This window comes from Pinus tabuliformis, chromosome 3_2 (genome assembly GCF_031772625.1).
Source record: "Pinus tabuliformis cultivar Carrire ecotype Pingquan chromosome 3_2, CPIR1, whole genome shotgun sequence".
NCBI classification, from domain to species: domain Eukaryota; kingdom Viridiplantae; phylum Streptophyta; class Pinopsida; order Pinales; family Pinaceae; genus Pinus; species Pinus tabuliformis.
The window spans coordinates 463,198,269-463,212,652 of NC_142302.1; the positions used below are offsets into that span (position 1 = coordinate 463,198,269).

At 41.1% G+C, this 14,384-nt stretch overlaps 1 pseudogene; it reads right to left on the bottom strand.

Annotated features, from left to right (window-relative positions):
- Window positions 1-1,919: 1,919 nt before the first annotated feature.
- Window positions 1,920-11,879, bottom strand: LOC149181292 (conserved oligomeric Golgi complex subunit 6 pseudogene; annotated as a pseudogene).
- Window positions 11,880-14,384: the final 2,505 nt, after the last annotated feature.

Below are 14,384 nucleotides of genomic sequence, written 5' to 3' on the forward strand. Positions count from 1 at the left end.
GAGTAGCAAACTGGATTCTGCCTATCTCACTTAAAGGTATTCATTTGGAAATGATTATGAAATGAAATGGAAACATAACAAGCTACATATGAAACAAAGGAAAAGACAAATGCTAAATTCACACCACAAGAATCTCAGGAGTCAGAGCTGTATCTTTTCATTAAATCCCTGTCAAAAACTGTACAGTGAAGTTTTCCTTCACAGCTCTCCCACTGTTTTCCAGAACTCAGAACCCTTTACAAATAATTTTTATACAATAAATAAGCTTTACTGTGGGAAATGGATCGACCCAAAGTGGGGGGTTATTTAATCATTGTTAATAGAAATGAAAAGCCAAACATCTATTCTGAAGAAAAGAAGCGTTACACTTGAAAACTGTTTGATAGCCCACGAAGAGATAACACCTGTAGTGTAGATACTTTGAACCATAACTGAAGTCCAACAATAGACCGTCTGTTCCTATTTCTCTGCTGTGACAGATGTCTTTGTTTATTTTTGGCTTTTGGACTTTGACCTTTCACCTTCGCTTTCCGTTTGAATAACACTAATTTTTAATAAAACTGGCCCTTTAAATAAGATTTCACCTTTAATGACGGGAAAAATTGAACAATCCCAGCTGCAATTTACTAAGCTCAACACGTTTTTTCAGTTTAAAGAAATTACTTGTGTCACCATTGTTTGATTACCAGCGCATTTTTAATCATCTGGTTAGTCACTGATACAAGCAATGAAGGGGCCTCCTCCTCCAAACCTTTTCTCAAGCCAGGTGAGGACACCTTTTACCGTTTCAAGGGTGGTTCTTCATCCTCAATGGCTTCCATTGAAACGTTCCCACACCACAATTTATCTCATAAATGTTTCTAACCAGCAAAGGGTAAAATGCACCTCGCAGGTGATTAATCCTTCTGGTAAAAATTAAAATGTAACAAAAGACAGAAACCTTCTAAGAAATTCAGGATCTGGAATTCTTCCTTCAAGACAATTTCAGACTGTGAATGCCTTTTTAAGTGATTCCGTATGAACTGGATTATGCCTATCTCACTTAAAAGTATTCATTTAGAAATGATTATGAAATGAAATGGAAACATAACAAGCTACATATGAAACAAAGGAAAAGACAAATGCTAAATTCACACCACAAGAATCTCAGGAGTCAGAGCTGTATCTTTTCATTAAATCCTTGTCAAAAACTGTATAGTGAAGTTTTCCTTCACAGCTCTCCCACTGTTTTCCAAAACTCAGAACCCTTTACAAATAATTTTTATACAATAAATAAGCTTTACTGTGGGAAATGGATCGACCCAAAGTCGGGGGTTATTTAATCATTGTTAACAGAAATGAAAAGCCAAACATCTATTCTGAAGAAAAGGAGCGTTACACTTGAAAACTATTTGATAGCCCACGAAGAGATAACACCTGTAACGTAGATACTTTGAACCATAACTGAAGTCCAACAATAGACCGTCTGTTCCTATTTCTCTGTTGTGACAGATGTCTTTGTTTATTTTTGGCTTTTGGACTTTGACCTTTCACCTTCGCTTTCCGTTTGAATAACACTAATTTTTAATAAAACTGGCCCTTTAAATAAGATTTCACCTTTAATGATGGGAAAAAATGAACAATCCCAGCTGCAATTTACTATGCTCAACACATGTTTTCAGTTTAAAGAAATTACTTGTGTCACCATTGTTTGATTACCAGCGCATTTTTAATCATCTGATTAGTCACTGATACAAGCAATGAAGGGGCCTCCTCCTCCAAACCTTTTCTCAAGCTAGGTGAGGACACCTTTTAACATTTCAAGGGTGGTTCTTCATCCTCAATGGCTCCCATGAAACGTTCCCACACCACAATTTATCCCATAAATGTTTCCAACCAACAGAGGGTAAAATGCGCCTCGCAGGTGATTAATCCTTCTGTTAAAAATTAAAATGTAACAAAAGATGGAAACCTTCTAAGAAATTCAGGATCTGGAATTCTTCCTTCAAGACAATTTCAGACTGTGAATGCCTTTTTAAGTGATTCCGTATGTAAGAAACCTTATTTTTCATTCCACACCTTTCGAGGATGAATTCAACTTCTCTGTCCACAAGAGTATTAATGTGCATTTCAATAGCTACATTAAGCCTTCTTACAAATGTTGCGGCAACCTCATGTCCCATCAATGGTTGTTGAATAGCTGACAAACAATTGATAAGGAAAATTTTACGCAAAGATTCAACCTGTGATGAAGGTGTTGCAACATTGTTGCTCAGTATATCCTCCATAGATGATGATGGCCTCTTTCATAACTTATGACATGAATCAAAGCCAGTGTTGTTTCTGCGGTACGACTATGATAGGCCTTTAGATTTATAAGCCTCTGCAGCTTGGTCACACATCTGTATAATCAGGTTCAACAAAGCAGATACAACAGGCTTCTTTCCTGATGTTGGAACCAGCATATTGTTATAAGTATCGATCAATTCAAGGCAGACTGAGAATCCTTCTCCTATAGCTGGTGGTGGAGAGAGATCAACAGAGACTAAAGAAGGGTATCCCAATAGCTTGTCACCTCGAGTCTTCAGGATGTCAAAAAAAAAATTCGTTGTGCAGCATCTTTAACATGAAAAAGTGTAACAGAGAGAGTTGTTTCTTCCCCCAACAAGTCTGAAATCGTGTAGCTGTAGAACTCTAAAATATTGCTCAATTTAAATGCCAACAAAAGGCTACGCCGAGACTGCAAAAATTGCTCCACTCTTACTTTGAAGGACGGCAAACCCCTTCGAAAATACGATCCAGAATAAAAGACATGCCCATTTCTGGCTTGATATAATCTCCATCTAAGTCTCTTGAAAAACGCCGAGCAGTGGGTCCAATATTGATGGTCGCATCTGGGCTAAAAAGAGCGAGTACAAGCTCTCTATCAGATGCCAAAGCCTGGTGAAGCCAACCTAACATGTCACCAACATATCGTAAAGGATCATGGGCATGCACTTCTATAGGTCTTGGCATTCCACCAGGACCTCCACGAGTAAGAGCACTAATGAAGCGCCTGAACAATGCATTGTGTCGAGTATTTGCAACCTCTTCTGCACAATACTTGAAGAGGACAGGCCTTTCCTTTAAGCACCGAGCTGCTGTCTTCAACAAATCACTTACTTCAGGGGTATCATTATCACCCAGGTTCCGACATTCAGCTTGTACCCATCTACAAAGTCGTTCATAGGCACCTTCTTGGTAAACAGCCATCATGTCCATCAACTCCAATCCTGCACGCTGGTGGTGTGTCCTGCTCTGTGTGCCGCAAGCACAGCCAGTGCACCGCGCTGGTCTGGTGCGTCGCGCACTTGTAAATTTCCACTGGCAATTTTAGCTCAGTGCGCCGCGCACTCCTTGTATGCGCCGCGCACACTGTCAACACACTTTCGGCCTCTCCAACATTGAAATTCACTCTTCAACCTCCAAATGCGGCTTTCTCCTTTGGATTTTTTTTTGTGAATATCTGACATGCAGATAGGTTGTCAAAAACAATGGATTTTCTTTAGAATTTAATATAGCGCTGCTCTTTTGTAGCTCGACATTTGGCATGAATTTAATGTTGTTTTTTTTTTTTTTTTTTTTTCTTGGCTTGGGCAATGATACTTTGGCTAATTTTTTGCAGGGTAATTGGCACAAGATTTCGACTAGACTTTAGCAAAACCCACTAGTTGAAAATTTTCACACTGAATTCTGTTCTCGATGGCTTTCGACTCTTGGACTGAAAAAAGAAGTTTCTTTGTTGCATTTTGCAGGAATGTCAGCATGTCTTTGGCAAGGCGACATAGAGCCTGCATTTGAAATCTTCAAGACGGAAAATTGCATGGTTATTACAAACGACTAATTTGCCAATTTCTTCTCCAAAACAGGGTTTTGGAGAAGAAACATCCTTGAGCATTACTGATGATGAAACTCTTGAAATAAGAAACTTCTTGAACCTTCCTCTGGCCTGCAAGCATTATTTCACACTTCTGGAGACAAAACCCTGGACTCAAGAATTAAAATGACTCTTTTTGACCAAAATGGCATTTGATGACGAGAAATGAACCTGGGTGAATTTGATTCTGATAGAGGACTGACAAGACTGAGTCTAACATAGGGAAAGTTGAAGGTTAAGGGGAATATCTTCACCTACTTGCTTGTATGCCATCAACTAAATTACATCTTGAGATATATGTATATGTATACAAAAAAAAGGTGGAGGAAGGAAAAGTATCCCAAGGGTAGGTTGTTACAAGTGGTATCAGGGGCAAAGGAAAAGTCCTATCCTGGTCACTCAAACTCATATCAGGGGCAAATGTCCTAAGCTACAAACCTTTGTGGTGAAGGAAAACTGCTCAGATTCATAACAATTCCATTAAAACCAGGGGAGAGAGACCCACACAATCTTATAAAATTGACTTAATCAGATTTGAATGAGAAGGCTGCAAACATCAATAATAGAGATCGATACACAAAACAGAGAGGAAATCTGTAGACCAGGTGCCCAACCTTCATTCATTATCCATGCCTTTTGATGATTACAAGTAAAACAGAGATTGAATATCAAAGACAAAGATCAACTCTTTGCAAATCCAACCCCAACGCAGTCTGTTTTCCCTGTGTAAGTAAGTTCTCTAGATAATGATGGATAAAGACAAATCCACAATAGGGAGCCTACCTGAGAGTGGTTGATCACTTTGTGTTTATGTTTACAATATATGAGTCATTGAATGGAATTAGGCATAGAAACTTATCGAATTCAATTTTGTTAATATCCAGTTAAAGTCTTACTCAATCTGACATACATTTTGTTTGTTGATATTCAGCAGTCTAGACTCTTAACAGACCTCTGTTGTGAGTTTTATATTGCATTTATAGACATAGATAAATGAAATCTAATTATTTTAATGTCCACCAACGACCAAAGCAGTAGGTCAATAGACAATAAAGATGTACACAGTGAATCTAATGGTGATGAACTAGATAAAGTAGATGATGATGACACTCCCTTGTCTCAAATAAATAAAACACCAAGGAATTCAGGCAAATCACACTGCCCACATATTAACATAGAATCTGCCAAAGAATTTGGGCAAGTCTGTATTAGAAACGATAATTGTCACTCCAAAATCACTACAACCTAAATTTGGGTTAGTAGGCATAGATGACAATGTTATGGAAATGGCAGCGTTGCATTGGACCAGAGCGTTAGCATTATTCAACATGGCAGTAGAAATGTTATGACACCAGCACTGGCCAATACTATATTGGCATGAATCGTTACACAGTCTGGCATCTACATTTGTATTGACAGAGTTGTTACCTGTGCAAAGAAGGCCCAAGCCGTTACTATTCAAAGGAAATCTTGCGTTAGTCTTTAGACCTATGTGGAACATTTCATAGATACCAATGATACTTACAAAATGCCATTAATAATCCTGAGGCAGAGGAATGCATAGTTATGAGTTACAATGAACTACATAATCTTCCAAATAAGCGAATCTAGAATGGTTGCAAAAGTCAGACTACAACATGTGTTACTTAATTTGCACACTAAGAATGGGGCAGTTACAAGAATAACGAATTCAAAGTGTACAAACCTGGGCATATTGCTAGGGAATCAACAACACAAGTCAGAAGATACCAGATCTATGCATTATTGTTCAAATTAGACCTTCTTTCGAAGAACAGTATGCATTAAGATTATGCATTGGAATGCTAGAGTAGATAATTTGAAATATATCAATTCAATTCAAGAATAATAGCATTCATGAACAGATAAATACTATCCATATAATTGATTAAGAGTCTGAGGGTTAAGCGAATACGTCAAAAGAAACCATGCAATATCAAGAAAAGTGAAGTTAACAATAACGAGAGTTGTTCCAGGCAGTACAATGATAGAAATGGAATATCATGGATCTAGTAGTGAAAATCCATCAAGGTGACACCTGAGAGCACACAGATATGTATATATCACTTGAGAATAAAAATCCATGATAGTATTGATAATGAGTAGTACAGACGTACCGACTCAAAGAGTAGAGTACACCAAATCAAAACCCTAGGTTGGGACAATAAGATACATAGTGCTGACTTGAGAGATGTGATCCGAGAGCAAGGAAATCACCTGTATATAAAGCAACTCAAGGAGAATCAAGACCTAGGTAGAAAAATCATGTGAGACCTAGAAAATTGGTACATTAAGGTGGTCATGGAGATTTGTAATATCCACTGAGTGATCTTACTTGAATAGAATAACAATGGATGGAAGGAAAATGCCTAGGAACAAGAAAACGAATCAACGATGGTCTTTCAAATATCAGAAATTATGAACATGCCTTGTATTAGACATGTGGAAATTGAAGCTCAGGTGTTAAAGAAAGTGTTTTCCAGACAAAAACTAATGGGGCAACATGAGAGTTGGTGGAGACAATCCTAGAAGATATCACTCTGTTGAGCACAAGACTAAGCTTAAGAAGACCCATCCTAAATCTCAACCTGACAGAGATTAATAACTTGATTGATGTTATGATTGAGTTGATAAATGCTAAATATTTTTATCAATAGTTGTTTGATGTTGGTTGTAGAGACAGGGAAATAACTGAATCAAACTCTTTCAAGGAATATTTTATGTTAATTCTTATTTCTCTCTTGCATTGTATTCTTTTCTTGTCAATGTTTGAAAGGATTGCTCATGTGGATAAGACACCTGTTAGCCACCTATACCAATAGGTTTTCATTTTTCATGATTGACAGTGGAAGTGCCAAAAATGTTCATCTTCCGTGGTACTAAGGTTCCATTTTTGTGAAAGAAACAAACAGTTAAAAAATGTAAAGAGGGTATGCCTTAAAAGAATAATCAAAAGGCAAGAAAATGAACTGGTCGAAAGGAAAAATAAATGAAATGAACCCCAAATAAAGACCATGAAAGTGGCTAATCCAAATGCTACTGCTATCTTGATGGATGGTCCAACAGTTCAAACTGGGCCATACCATGTTTTAAATTGCATGTTCTAGACTAGAGAGTAAGTACCTGCTCAAACAGTTCAAGCTTGGCATATGACTAGTTGGATAGAGAAAGGAAGGAGCCCAACTGCTTAATCTGGGCCCCGGAAGACATAAGGGTAGACTTAGATAGGAGGGCAGCAAAAAGAAAAGAGGATTATCAGGGTTTGCAAGGCTAAGTGCACCCATCCAAAAGAAGAAAGAATGTTAGGCATATTAGGCAGGGTAGGCAGTTGAAGGTTGCAGAAAACAAGATCTAAACACATGATATATGAAAATCATATCTGATCTCACCAATAAGAGAAAGGCAAGAGCAATGGCCTATATGGCAAACTACCAAACCATCACTAACTTCCCTCATTCCCTTCAAAAGTTTTCTTACTAACATCCCTTTGAGGACTGTGGGATCTGCCTAAACAGTCCTCCTTACATTTCTCATTTGTGAATTTCATGTCAAGTTGTGACCTCCTTCTCCGAAAAGAAGCCACATTTCTTGTGTAAAATCATTCTTCACTCTCATCTGCTTCTAAATCTAAGTTTACTCATTAAACTTAGCTCTCAATTCCTCTTTCACATCCCAAATCCATATTAATTTCTAAACTTACTATATAGCTCCCTAAGTGCTCCCCCTCCCCCTACTATTATAGAATTTTATGCAAAAAACCCAAAAAATATGTAAATATCCCCCCCCCCCCTTTAGCATTATAGCTAACTAGCATTCTCATGGGAGACATTAGTCCATCAGGGACTCTAGTCAACCCTTACTTTGGAATTAATCTAACCCCTGGTTAGATTAATAGCCTACAACTAAACCCTTACCCACCATTCACCCGAAAAACCTTTGAAAATCCACCCCCGCAGTTAAACCCTTTGCATTAAACCGCATCCCTTTTTTTTTAAAACCCCCCAAAACCCTCCAAAACCAAAGTTTTGAACCCGCAGCATTTAAATATTATTTAATTATCGGGCGGGTCCCGCCGCAAACGTGCACACCGTGTCGGAGCGCCCGCCAACCGTTGATCTCCCGCCGCCCCTGATCCAACGGTGGGCGGGTAATCTGGGCGGTGGATGTGCCGTGGTTTAGCATCCGGGGAGCGGGTGGTTTTGCTCCCGTACGCAGGACACGCGTCGGCCGCTGGGGTTGTTCGGAGCCCCTCTCCCCAATACCACCTTTCCCCAAAGGCGGTGCGGGGAAACCGAAAACCACCCTCCCGCAAACTGCCACCCCTGTCGCGTCAGCCCCATGTCACGATGACGTCATGCTCGAAGCCCCCGCCTCTATGCCACGTCACCCTCCACGCCGTCTTGCCGCCTCTGCATGCCTCCAGCGTGTCCCGCCACGCTGGCATCCAACTCAGCATCCACGTCACCATCCGTACCTGGGGCCCGCTGATGACGTCATGCTGACGTCATCACGGAAAAGCGCCAAAATGCCATATGCGCCAAATTTATTGTTATAAGCACGAAAATGGACCGTTTTTGGTCATTTTCGTTGGAAAGGTGAGGGAGCTGTTTTGCTCGTTTACGCCAAAATTGCCTCCATATTACGAATTCAAAAGATTTGGATGCCGCCACCTGCAAAATTCAACTACATTCTTCACCCATCGATCAACCCGACAGCTCTCGGCGCTAATTATCCAGGTATTTTGCCAAACCAACCCGTTTGCCGTGTTCTTCCCATTCTCTGCGAATTTGCCACTAAAATTGCCTAAAGAACTCCTAATTTAATGATGTTCACCTGTTAATGAATAGCCTTCAGAGATCTAAAGCACCCTGTTTTCAAGTTTTCACCATTGCACAGTTGTTTTAGGCTTAAACACACGCTAAACTCTCACGCTCGCCCGGCATTGTTCCCTTTTGCCGAGTGTATGATTTGAAGACTTTATTTTTCACCAGACTATAATCCTGCTCCCCTCTGCAATTTTCCCTCACTGTCCATAATTCCTGTGAATTCACCAGAAGAAATCAGAGTCAAGTCTACTCATCCAAGTTGCTCCTTCTAAAAGATAAATCTGGCCCCATCTGCATTTAGTCTGCCACCTTGCTTCTAAAAGCCTTACAAGCTATCATATTCAAACTGTTACACTCAGAAGCTGCATTCTAAAGATAACACCTGAAAGTTATACAATGACTGCACCATCAGCTCTCAGTGTTGCTCCTATAAATCCACCAAACAAGGAGCTTGAGGCCATGCCTCTTGCTGACAGAGATTACCTCATCCAAGACCTTGTGGCTGACAGGAACCATTTACAGACCTTTCGCCAATTGAGAGACAGCTACTTGAGCAACAATGACATATATGGGATATGGGAGTCCAATCTGCCTTACTATTTCCTTCCATCTGTCAATATTTTTCCAGAAATCATCCGCTTATGTGCTGAGAATTATGATCCAACTCAGAGAACTGTCAAGTCTCCATCTGGGAGCATACTCTTCCACATCAATCCTGACTCCATCAACAAAATGCTCAACTTCAAGCAAACTCAGCTGCTATTTCCCTTCTCCGTGAACTATTTACTGGATGCAGGCGCCAAACTTTCCACTGCTGACATTGAGAAGGTCACCAAGAAATTCATGAGAGCTGACCGCCAGCCTACAGGGCCACCTCCTTTCTTGTATGTCCATTTCACTGATGTAGGCAAACTCCTGGTTGACATGATCTCCTATGTGTTGGGCTACAAAACCAGTGAGCACATTGATGAGACAGTGCTAGTGTTATTAGCTGCTTACAGCCCAGGCCAACCTCCCGCCTACAAATATAACTTTGCCAAGTTTATAGCTAACAAAATACATGACCAACTCTTGAAAGTGGATAGGGAGGGTGTGTTCAAATATTCATCATATATCTACCACTTGTTCATGTATTATCAGTCCGAGGCCTTTCAATGCCCTATCAAGAAGCTGGATTCTAGGGGAGAAAGGAGGTTTGTCATCTTCTGGTCATCAGTTTTCCACCAAGTCCAAGATTCACCATATTCATACTGTGAATTTATTGACCAATTTGTCTACCCGGTCTCTTGCCTATTGATGAGATCCCCTCCTCCCAGACTGTCATTTGAAATCCAGAAAACTCTGCAGCTGTCCAAGAACTATAAAATAGGTGATTGGTACCTATACCAAAATCATACATTCATCAGAATCTATGGTTGTGAGCTCTGTCCATATAGGCTCCCAAGATATGTACCAATGAGAATTTTTGCCTTGGAATACTATAGGCAGCTTATTAACTCTGACCTTACCCACTTTCATAGTGCCAAGAAGAAAGCCCATCTCAAGTTCAAAGACCACCTGGGCCCCTTTATCATGAATAAGAAAGAGGGCTGGCAAGAGGCTGACCAAATTCTCAAAGATAAATATAAGCTATCAAGAAGCTTCTGGTGGGTCCCTTATGACCCTGAAGGCTTCATCAGTGCTAGAAGAGTCAAGTACAGGCTGCTAGGGTATAAGCACTGTAAAATTCCACAAATTGAGCAGTATGCCAACCAACAAGAATGGTTGCAAGGCACATTAATTGAGGAACTAACTCAAGAAGAAATAATGGAAAGAAATGTCAAGGATTTGGAAAAAACTCTTGACTTAGATTCTGTGCAGCAGGTAACTTTCAAGCAGCCGCATCCAATTGGAGAAGGTACCTCCACTGCTGCAACCGCACCAGTCACCCAGGGGCCATCTACATCAGCATCAGTTACAGAAAAAGGCAAGGGAATAATGGGTGCAGAAAAAGAAGTAGTAAAAGAAAATCATGCCTCCTCAATTGGGCAGCAGCAAGAGCAAACCCCTCCGCCACAAAAAGAGGCACCAACAGTGCCTGCCTTGCATACCCCTGCACATGAGGAAAGGGGCAAGAAACGGGACCGAGAGGAGTCCACACCTGCTAGTGGATCCCCTCAGCAACCCGAAGCCAAAAGACAAAGGGTTGATTCTCCTGTCATAGAAGATATCAACGAGGAAGTCCTTGAGAGCCCAAGGAAAGAAAGAGAAGACAGCCAGCAGACAGCCACAAGCTCTTTTCAACAAGAGAAAGGAGTACAGCTTGGCATGGAGGTGTCCTCCTCCACTCAGCAGAGCAAGAAGCCTTCCAGCACCAAGGCTTCCTTCAAAGAGATAAAGGCACAAAATGAGCTGTTAAGAGTGGAGGTATACAAACAATTTCTCAAGGCAACACCAACTAAACAAGAGAGGCTGATGTCTGTATATGATATCCAAGAGGAAAAGATAATCCTTAGCCATTTCAAACCCAAGGTACCGCAGCCTCACTCAGCTGCAGATTTTGTAAAAACAAAGCTAGAAGTCATGGCAAAAGACATTCACCCCATGGATCAGATAGAGCTGCATAAGCAAACGGGGGAAATGGTCTATGCCACACTGGTAGACAGGGCCACAATGGCCCATGAATTGAAAGAATCTCTGAAGAACACCAACACTCAGCTAGATTTGGAGAGAATGTCCTCCACGGCCAAGGACAACAGGATCAAAACACTGGAGGACATCATTGTGGACCTAGGACATGATCCTAAGGATCCTAAGGGTGTGAGGGCCCTTATGAAAAAGAAAGAGGATGATATTGCTGCATTGAAGAAAAGACTAAAATTGCTTCCTACTGAGCACCCTCAAACAACAGAATTGCAAAAAGAAAAGGAGTCTGAAGATCAATTGGACCTAATAATGCAGCTGAATCAAAGAGTGATTGATCTGGAGAAGGAGCTAGAAAGGGCACTGCTAGACAAATAGGGAGAATCAACCTCCCAACCTCCTCAGACTACCTCAACCACTGCCACAACTACAGAGGCAGCAGCGACCCCTGCAACGGCTACAGCAATGACAGATGCGGCAGCAGCAACAACCACAGCTCCTGAGTCCAGCTTAAACATGGATGAATTGGTGGGCTCCAGTATTGTAGCAATAATGCTACAACTCCTGGAGCTTCCTATCTCTAATTTTATCAACCCGGTAGTTTGTAACAAACTTGGAAGCGACGGTGCTGTATGCACAAGTACTAGCTCTTGTCGCAGCTGTCACTTGGTCAGCTGGCACAAGTCCGCTAGGGCTCAAGCCAACTTCTATATGTTCTCAGAAGAAGCTTTCTAAATGATGGATGAAGGCTATCTCAAAGGAAATTAACCTACTTTGCAATAATGAACTGAAAGCCAACAAAACAGGGAAACCCTAGTAAACCCTAATCTGACTAGTCTAATCTCTATGATGCAATGGTGGGAGTGCAAACTTCTAGAAATGATGCCATTACTTCTAGTGATATGAGATGCATGAATTTAAGCTACTTCTACTGAAAAGAACATTGTTTTTGTATTTTTGCTTAAGTGGTTGGAGTTATTATGATTTTGTTTCTTATTAGTGTTTGACTGTGCAGGGGTAGTTCGAAGGGAAAGAAAGATTGGGAAAGGTCAGGAGGGCTAGGAGAGGTTCCAGGGGATCCAAAACATCATTCCACAGAAGTCCACAATGTTCAGGTGCTCGACAACCGAGGTTACAGGTTTCTACAGGATGTCTACAGGGGATCCTACAGGAAGCTCGGGATTTCTACAGGAAGTCTGCTAACTTCTACAGGATGTTCTGTGGTTGGAGTTTTGGGTGATGGAGGAGTGGAGGAGTTATATGGGTGGATAGGTAGGATGGAAAGGGAGCTTATGATGGCTCAGGGACTGAGATATGAGATGAGGAAAGAGTGGGTACAGTTGGTTGGTGGATAGAAGGGTGGAAGCAATGAAAAGTCCAAAAAGATGGAGCTACGTGAATAGTAGAAGTGTTGGAAGGCAAACGAGCTGAACAGAGGTTGGGTAGGTGGCTTTAGGCGTGGTTGAGAAGAAGAAGAAGATAACAGAGTGATGCAACGCAGTGTAAAGGAAACGAATCTGCACAAAACCGAGAATTCATCAACCTATCCTAACTGTGTTATTCAATCAACGAACAGCAATGTAAACTTCAGAGAAGAATCGTGCATGGAGTTGGAATGAAGAAGTACTGCTCAAGATCAGAATGCATGGATGGATCTACAATTGAAATGACTGTGTTGCAGTTTGAATGAAAGTATAAGACTGCGTTTTTTTGGTGGTTGGTACGGTCTTCACCCCCAATCTCTAAACAGAGATGGCAGTGAGTGCATTGTCAACCTTTTCTTGGAGCTCTAATGAATGCTGATCCTCCTACTCTAATCTAAGCAACTAAAAGCACTTGAACCGTAAACTAATCCTACTCAATCACATAAAAGAAATCAAATCAGCAGACTGTAATTTCCAAATGCATGTCAAAACAGAGGAATAAAGTGCTGAAAGGAAAGACAAGTAACAATACAAGGAAGAGGAGGTCTATTGCTCTCAGGTTGGGCCCTAACCTGAGAGCTATAGCTCCCTTAAAAACTCAGAATTGAATCCAAAGCTGCCTGCCTTTATTGAATAATCATGAGTCTAACATCATGCAAAAACTGGCTTACAAAAAAGCAAAAACCGAGCTGTAGCTCGTGCTTAGAAATTGCAACAGTAGTTCAAAAGTTCAAAAAGCTCCTATCAAAAGGCTACGGCCTTAATATTTATACATGATGAGGATCAAGCTGGCTTCCTCAATACATGGAGCTTGGCTGTCCAACTGAAAGTTAAACTGCTGTTCCTGTAGAATCTGTTGGCTGCCTTTAAGCTCGGTGGGGAGAGCTGTTGGAGCTCGGAGTTAGGGTGGAGATCACGAGGGAGGTCATTTAAGGCTGTAGACAACCTCCCTATAAACCTGCAATGCCCCCTTTGCTGTCTCCTTGTCTCCTTCTGCGTGGTCTTTGCTCCCTTTAATGCCAAAAAACCTGAAATCATCATGTATTAGCCACATAGATATAATGCCTGCCCTTCTTCCTACAAATAACACGAATATACCAAGAAATGAATGCATAAGTGATAAAAGATGAAGGGTTGAGCAAGGTAAGTAGGCCAAATGAGCCCAAATTGTTACCAAAAATTGGGGCTCATCATGAATTAACAAAAGTTATCAAAGAGCTGGAGCTTCAGGCGACAGAGATCAAACAAGCCAAGGAGAAATTGGCAGAGTTGGAAGCTAAGTATGAAAAATCCAAGATGACTGTAGCAGAGCAGACCAGAGAGATTAAGGCCCTCAAAGACAAAATAAAGGCCTTAGAGAAAGAGCTGAAACTAGGATTTTGTGGGCCCGGATTGACCACTCCCTTACCAGACAATGGAAGTCAATCAAAACAGTGCATGAACAGATGGAATTAATAGGCCAAGCACAAATTGAGAGCCAGAAAGCCAGAACAGCACTAGGGAATAGGCCTGAGCAGGCCAACAGGATGATAAATTTCCTTAACAATCAGACCAAGGAGGAACTGGCAGGCCTGAACATCATCAACAGAACAGATGTTG